We start from the raw sequence: 8,626 nt of genomic DNA, 5'->3' as shown, positions 1-8,626 counted from the left end.
CATTATAATAAAGCAGAGACCTGCAGGTAAACAGTAAATAACATTATAATAAAGCAGAGACCTGCAGGTAAACAGTAAATAACATTATAATAAAGCAGACCTGCAGGTAAACAGTAAATAACATTATAATAAAGCAGACCTGCAGGTAAACAGTAAATAACATTATAATAAAGCAGAGACCTGCAGGTAAACAGTAAATAACATTATAATAAAGCAGACCTGCAGGTAAACAGTAAATAACATTATAATAAAGCAGAGACCTGCAGGTAAACAGTAAATAACATTATAATAAAGCAGAGACCTGCAGGTAAACAGTAAATAACATTATAATAAAGCAGAGACCTGCAGGTAAACAGTAAATAACATTATAATAAACCAGAGACCTGCAGGTAAACAGTAAATAACATTATAATAAAGCAGACCTGCAGGTAAACAGTAAATAACATTATAATAAAGCAGAGACCTGCAGGTAAACAGTAAATAACATTATAATAAAGCAGACCTGCAGGTAAACAGTAAATAACATTATAATAAAGCAGAGACCTGCAGGTAAACAGTAAATAACATTATAATAAAGCAGAGACCTGCAGGTAAACAGTAAATAACATTATAATAAAGCAGAGACCTGCAGGTAAACAGTATATAACATTATAATAAAGCAGACCTGCAGGTAAACAGTAAATAACATTATAATAAAGCAGACCTGCAGGTAAACAGTAAATAACATTATAATAAAGCAGAGACCTGCAGGTAAACAGTAAATAACATTATAATAAAGCAGAGACCTGCAGGTAAACAGTAAATAACATTATAATAAAGCAGTCCTGCAGGTAAACAGTAAATAACATTATAATAAAGCAGACCTGCAGGTAAACAGTAAATAACATTATAATAAAGCAGACCTGCAGGTAAACAGTAAATAACATTATAATAAAGCAGAGACCTGCAGGTAAACAGTAAATAACATTATAATAAAGCAGAGACCTGCAGGTAAACAGTAAATAACATTATAATAAAGCTGAGACCTGCAGGTAAACAGTAAATAACATTATAATAAAGCAGACCTGCAGGTAAACAGTAAATAACATTATAATAAAGCAGACCTGCAGGTAAACAGTAAATAACATTATAATAAAGCTGAGACCTGCAGGTAAACAGTAAATAACATTATAATAAAGCAGAGACCTGCAGGTAAACAGTAAATAACATTATAATAAAGCAGACCTGCAGGTAAACAGTAAATAACATTATAATAAAGCAGACCTGCAGGTAAACAGTAAATAACATTATAATAAAGCAGAGACCTGCAGGTAAACAGTAAATAACATTATAATAAAGCAGAGACCTGCAGGTAAACAGTAAATAACATTATAATAAAGCAGAGACCTGCAGGTAAACAGTAAATAACATTATACTAAAGCAGACCTGCAGGTAAACAGTAAATAACATTATAATAAAGCAGAGACCTGCAGGTAAACAGTAAATAACATTATAATAAAGCAGAGACCTGCAGGTAAACAGTAAATAACATTATAATAAAGCAGAGACCTGCAGGTAAACAGTATATAACATTATAATAAAGCAGACCTGCAGGTAAACAGTAAATAACATTATAATAAAGCAGACCTGCAGGTAAACAGTAAATAACATTATAATAAAGCAGACCTGCAGGTAAACAGTAAATAACATTATAATAAAGCAGAGACCTGCAGGTAAACAGTAAATAACATTATAATAAAGCAGACCTGCAGGTAAACAGTAAATAACATTATAATAAAGCAGAGACCTGCAGGTAAACAGTAAATAACATTATAATAAAGCAGAGACCTGCAGGTAAACAGTAAATAACATTATAATAAAGCTGAGACCTGCAGGTAAACAGTAAATAACATTATAATAAAGCAGACCTGCAGGTAAACAGCAAATAACATTATAATAAAGCAGACCTGCAGGTAAACAGTAAATAACATTATAATAAAGCAGACCTGCAGGTAAACAGTAAATAACATTATAATAAAGCAGAGACCTGCAGGTAAACAGTAAATAACATTATAATAAAGCAGAGACCTGCAGGTAAACAGTAAATAACATTATAATAAAGCAGACCTGCAGGTAAACAGTAAATAACATTATAATAAAGCAGAGACCTGCAGGTAAACAGTAAATAACATTATAATAAAGCAGAGACCTGCAGGTAAACAGTAAATAACATTATAATAAAGCAGACCTGCAGGTAAACAGTAAATAACATTATAATAAAGCAGACCTGCAGGTAAACAGTAAATAACATTATAATAAAGCAGAGACCTGCAGGTAAACAGTAAATAACATTATAATAAAGCAGACCTGCAGGTAAACAGTAAATAACATTATAATAAAGCAGAGACCTGCAGGTAAACAGTAAATAACATTATAATAAAGCAGAGACCTGCAGGTAAACAGTAAATAACATTATAATAAAGCAGAGACCTGCAGGTAAACAGTAAATAACATTATAATAAAGCAGAGACCTGCAGGTAAACAGTAAATAACATTATAATAAAGCAGACCTGCAGGTAAACAGTAAATAACATTATAATAAAGCAGAGACCTGCAGGTAAACAGTAAATAACATTATAATAAAGCAGACCTGCAGGTAAACAGTAAATAACATTATAATAAAGCAGAGACCTGCAGGTAAACAGTAAATAACATTATAATAAACCAGAGACCTGCAGGTAAACAGTAAATAACATTATAATAAAGCAGACCTGCAGGTAAACAGTAAATAACATTATAATAAAGCAGAGACCTGCAGGTAAACAGTAAATAACATTATAATAAAGCAGAGACCTGCAGGTAAACAGTAAATAACATTATAATAAAGCAGAGACCTGCAGGTAAACAGTAAATAACATTATAATAAAGCAGACCTGCAGGTAAACAGTAAATAACATTATAATAAAGCTGAGACCTGCAGGTAAACAGTAAATAACATTATAATAAAGCAGACCTGCAGGTAAACAGCAAATAACATTATAATAAAGCAGACCTGCAGGTAAACAGTAAATAACATTATAATAAAGCAGACCTGCAGGTAAACAGTAAATAACATTATAATAAAGCAGAGACCTGCAGGTAAACAGTAAATAACATTATAATAAAGCAGAGACCTGCAGGTAAACAGTAAATAACATTATAATAAAGCAGACCTGCAGGTAAACAGTAAATAACATTATAATAAAGCAGAGACCTGCAGGTAAACAGTAAATAACATTATAATAAAGCAGAGACCTGCAGGTAAACAGTAAATAACATTATAATAAAGCAGACCTGCAGGTAAACAGTAAATAACATTATAATAAAGCAGACCTGCAGGTAAACAGTAAATAACATTATAATAAAGCAGAGACCTGCAGGTAAACAGTAAATAACATTATAATAAAGCAGACCTGCAGGTAAACAGTAAATAACATTATAATAAAGCAGACCTGCAGGTAAACAGTAAATAACATTATAATAAAGCAGAGACCTGCAGGTAAACAGTAAATAACATTATAATAAAGCAGAGACCTGCAGGTAAACAGTAAATAACATTATAATAAAGCAGACCTGCAGGTAAACAGTAAATAACATTATAATAAAGCAGAGACCTGCAGGTAAACAGTAAATAACATTATAATAAAGCAGACCTGCAGGTAAACAGTAAATAACATTATAATAAAGCAGAGACCTGCAGGTAAACAGTAAATAACATTATAATAAACCAGAGACCTGCAGGTAAACAGTAAATAACATTATAATAAAGCAGACCTGCAGGTAAACAGTAAATAACATTATAATAAAGCAGAGACCTGCAGGTAAACAGTAAATAACATTATAATAAAGCAGAGACCTGCAGGTAAACAGTAAATAACATTATAATAAAGCAGAGACCTGCAGGTAAACAGTAAATAACATTATAATAAAGCAGAGACCTGCAGGTAAACAGTATATAACATTATAATAAAGCAGACCTGCAGGTAAACAGTAAATAACATTATAATAAAGCAGAGCCTGCAGGTAAACAGTAAATAACATTATAATAAAGCAGAGACCTGCAGGTAAACAGTAAATAACATTATAATAAAGCAGAGACCTGCAGGTAAACAGTAAATAACATTATAATAAAGCAGAGACCTGCAGGTAAACAGTAAATAACATTATAATAAAGCAGAGACCTGCAGGTAAACAGTAAATAACATTATAATAAAGCAGAGACCTGCAGGTAAACAGTAAATAACATTATAATAAAGCAGAGACCTGCAGGTAAACAGTAAATAACATTATAATAAAGCAGAGACCTGCAGGTAAACAGTAAATAACATTATAATAAAGCAGAGACCTGCAGGTAAACAGTAAATAACATTATAATAAAGCAGAGACCTGCAGGTAAACAGTAAATAACATTATAATAAAGCAGAGACCTGCAGGTAAACAGTAAATAACATTATAATAAAGCAGAGACCTGCAGGTAAACAGTAAATAACATTATAATAAAGCAGAGACCTGCAGGTAAACAGTAAATAACATTATAATAAAGCAGAGACCTGCAGGTAAACAGTAAATAACATTATAATAAAGCAGAGACCTGCAGGTAAACAGTAAATAACATTATAATAAAGCAGAGACCTGCAGGTAAACAGTAAATAACATTATAATAAAGCAGAGACCTGCAGGTAAACAGTAAATAACATTATAATAAAGCAGAGACCTGCAGGTAAACAGTAAATAACATTATAATAAAGCAGAGACCTGCAGGTAAACAGTAAATAACATTATAATAAAGCAGAGACCTGCAGGTAAACAGTAAATAACATTATAATAAAGCAGAGACCTGCAGGTAAACAGTAAATAACATTATAATAAAGCAGAGACCTGCAGGTAAACAGTAAATAACATTATAATAAAGCAGAGCCTGCAGGTAAACAGTAAATAACATTATAATAAAGCAGAGACCTGCAGGTAAACAGTAAATAACATTATAATAAAGCAGAGACCTGCAGGTAAACAGTAAATAACATTATAATAAAGCAGAGACCTGCAGGTAAACAGTAAATAACATTATAATAAAGCAGAGACCTGCAGGTAAACAGTAAATAACATTATAATAAAGCAGAGACCTGCAGGTAAACAGTAAATAACATTATAATAAAGCAGAGACCTGCAGGTAAACAGTAAATAACATTATAATAAAGCAGAGACCTGCAGGTAAACAGTAAATAACATTATAATAAAGCAGAGACCTGCAGGTAAACAGTAAATAACATTATAATAAAGCAGAGACCTGCAGGTAAACAGTAAATAACATTATAATAAAGCAGAGACCTGCAGGTAAACAGTAAATAACATTATAATAAAGCAGAGACCTGCAGGTAAACAGTAAATAACATTATAATAAAGCAGAGACCTGCAGGTAAACAGTAAATAACATTATAATAAAGCAGAGACCTGCAGGTAAACAGTAAATAACATTATAATAAAGCAGAGACCTGCAGGTAAACAGTAAATAACATTATAATAAAGCAGAGACCTGCAGGTAAACAGTAAATAACATTATAATAAAGCAGAGACCTGCAGGTAAACAGTAAATAACATTATAATAAAGCAGAGACCTGCAGGTAAACAGTAAATAACATTATAATAAAGCAGAGACCTGCAGGTAAACAGTAAATAACATTATAATAAAGCAGAGACCTGCAGGTAAACAGTAAATAACATTATAATAAAGCAGAGACCTGCAGGTAAACAGTAAATAACATTATAATAAAGCAGAGACCTGCAGGTAAACAGTAAATAACATTATAATAAAGCAGAGACCTGCAGGTAAACAGTAAATAACATTATAATAAAGCAGAGACCTGCAGGTAAACAGTAAATAACATTATAATAAAGCAGAGACCTGCAGGTAAACAGTAAATAACATTATAATAAAGCAGAGACCTGCAGGTAAACAGTAAATAACATTATAATAAAGCAGAGACCTGCAGGTAAACAGTAAATAACATTATAATAAAGCAGAGACCTGCAGGTAAACAGTAAATAACATTATAATAAAGCAGAGACCTGCAGGTAAACAGTAAATAACATTATAATAAAGCAGAGACCTGCAGGTAAACAGTAAATAACATTATAATAAAGCAGAGACCTGCAGGTAAACAGTAAATAACATTATAATAAAGCAGAGACCTGCAGGTAAACAGTAAATAACATTATAATAAAGCAGAGACCTGCAGGTAAACAGTAAATAACATTATAATAAAGCAGAGACCTGCAGGTAAACAGTAAATAACATTATAATAAAGCAGAGACCTGCAGGTAAACAGTAAATAACATTATAATAAAGCAGAGACCTGCAGGTAAACAGTAAATAACATTATAATAAAGCAGAGACCTGCAGGTAAACAGTAAATAACATTATAATAAAGCAGAGACCTGCAGGTAAACAGTAAATAACATTATAATAAAGCAGAGACCTGCAGGTAAACAGTAAATAACATTATAATAAAGCAGAGACCTGCAGGTAAACAGTAAATAACATTATAATAAAGCAGAGACCTGCAGGTAAACAGTAAATAACATTATAATAAAGCAGAGACCTGCAGGTAAACAGTAAATAACATTATAATAAAGCAGTGACCTGCAGGTAAACAGTAAATAACATTATAATAAAGCAGAGACCTGCAGGTAAACAGTAAATAACATTATAATAAAGCAGAGACCTGCAGGTAAACAGTAAATAACATTATAATAAAGCAGAGACCTGCAGGTAAACAGTAAATAACATTATAATAAAGCAGAGACCTGCAGGTAAACAGTAAATAACATTATAATAAAGCAGAGACCTGCAGGTAAACAGTAAATAACATTATAATAAAGCAGAGACCTGCAGGTAAACAGTAAATAACATTATAATAAAGCAGAGACCTGCAGGTAAACAGTAAATAACATTATAATAAAGCAGAGACCTGCAGGTAAACAGTAAATAACATTATAATAAAGCAGAGACCTGCAGGTAAACAGTAAATAACATTATAATAAAGCAGAGACCTGCAGGTAAACAGTAAATAACATTATAATAAAGCAGAGACCTGCAGGTAAACAGTAAATAACATTATAATAAAGCAGAGACCTGCAGGTAAACAGTAAATAACATTATAATAAAGCAGAGACCTGCAGGTAAACAGTAAATAACATTATAATAAAGCAGAGACCTGCAGGTAAACAGTAAATAACATTATAATAAAGCAGAGACCTGCAGGTAAACAGTAAATAACATTATAATAAAGCAGAGACCTGCAGGTAAACAGTAAATAACATTATAATAAAGCAGAGACCTGCAGGTAAACAGTAAATAACATTATAATAAAGCAGAGACCTGCAGGTAAACAGTAAATAACATTATAATAAAGCAGAGACCTGCAGGTAAACAGTAAATAACATTATAATAAAGCAGAGACCTGCAGGTAAACAGTAAATAACATTATAATAAAGCAGAGACCTGCAGGTAAACAGTAAATAACATTATAATAAAGCAGAGACCTGCAGGTAAACAGTAAATAACATTATAATAAAGCAGAGACCTGCAGGTAAACAGTAAATAACATTATAATAAAGCAGAGACCTGCAGGTAAACAGTAAATAACATTATAATAAAGCAGAGACCTGCAGGTAAACAGTAAATAACATTATAATAAAGCAGAGACCTGCAGGTAAACAGTAAATAACATTATAATAAAGCAGAGACCTGCAGGTAAACAGTAAATAACATTATAATAAAGCAGAGACCTGCAGGTAAACAGTAAATAACATTATAATAAAGCAGAGACCTGCAGGTAAACAGTAAATAACATTATAATAAAGCAGAGACCTGCAGGTAAACAGTAAATAACATTATAATAAAGCAGAGACCTGCAGGTAAACAGTAAATAACATTATAATAAAGCAGAGACCTGCAGGTAAACAGTAAATAACATTATAATAAAGCAGAGACCTGCAGGTAAACAGTAAATAACATTATAATAAAGCGAGACCTGCAGGTAAACAGTAAATAACATTATAATAAAGCAGAGACCTGCAGGTAAACAGTAAATAACATTATAATAAAGCAGAGACCTGCAGGTAAACAGTAAATAACATTATAATAAAGCAGAGACCTGCAGGTAAACAGTAAATAACATTATAATAAAGCAGAGACCTGCAGGTAAACAGTAAATAACATTATAATAAAGCAGAGACCTGCAGGTAAACAGTAAATAACATTATAATAAAGCAGAGACCTGCAGGTAAACAGTAAATAACATTATAATAAAGCAGAGACCTGCAGGTAAACAGTAAATAACATTATAATAAAGCAGAGACCTGCAGGTAAACAGTAAATAACATTATAATAAAGCAGAGACCTGCAGGTAAACAGTAAATAACATTATAATAAAGCAGAGACCTGCAGGTAAACAGTAAATAACATTATAATAAAGCAGAGACCTGCAGGTAAACAGTAAATAACATTATAATAAAGCAGAGACCTGCAGGTAAACAGTAAATAACATTATAATAAAGAAAGCAGAGACCTGCAGGTAAACAGTAAATAACATTATAATAAAGCAGA

Source organism: Telmatherina bonti, assembly GCF_933228915.1.
Source record: "Telmatherina bonti genome assembly, chromosome: 2".
NCBI classification, from domain to species: domain Eukaryota; kingdom Metazoa; phylum Chordata; class Actinopteri; order Atheriniformes; family Telmatherinidae; genus Telmatherina; species Telmatherina bonti.
The sequence above is the reverse complement of the archived record's forward strand: the minus strand, read 5'-3'. Positions refer to the sequence as shown.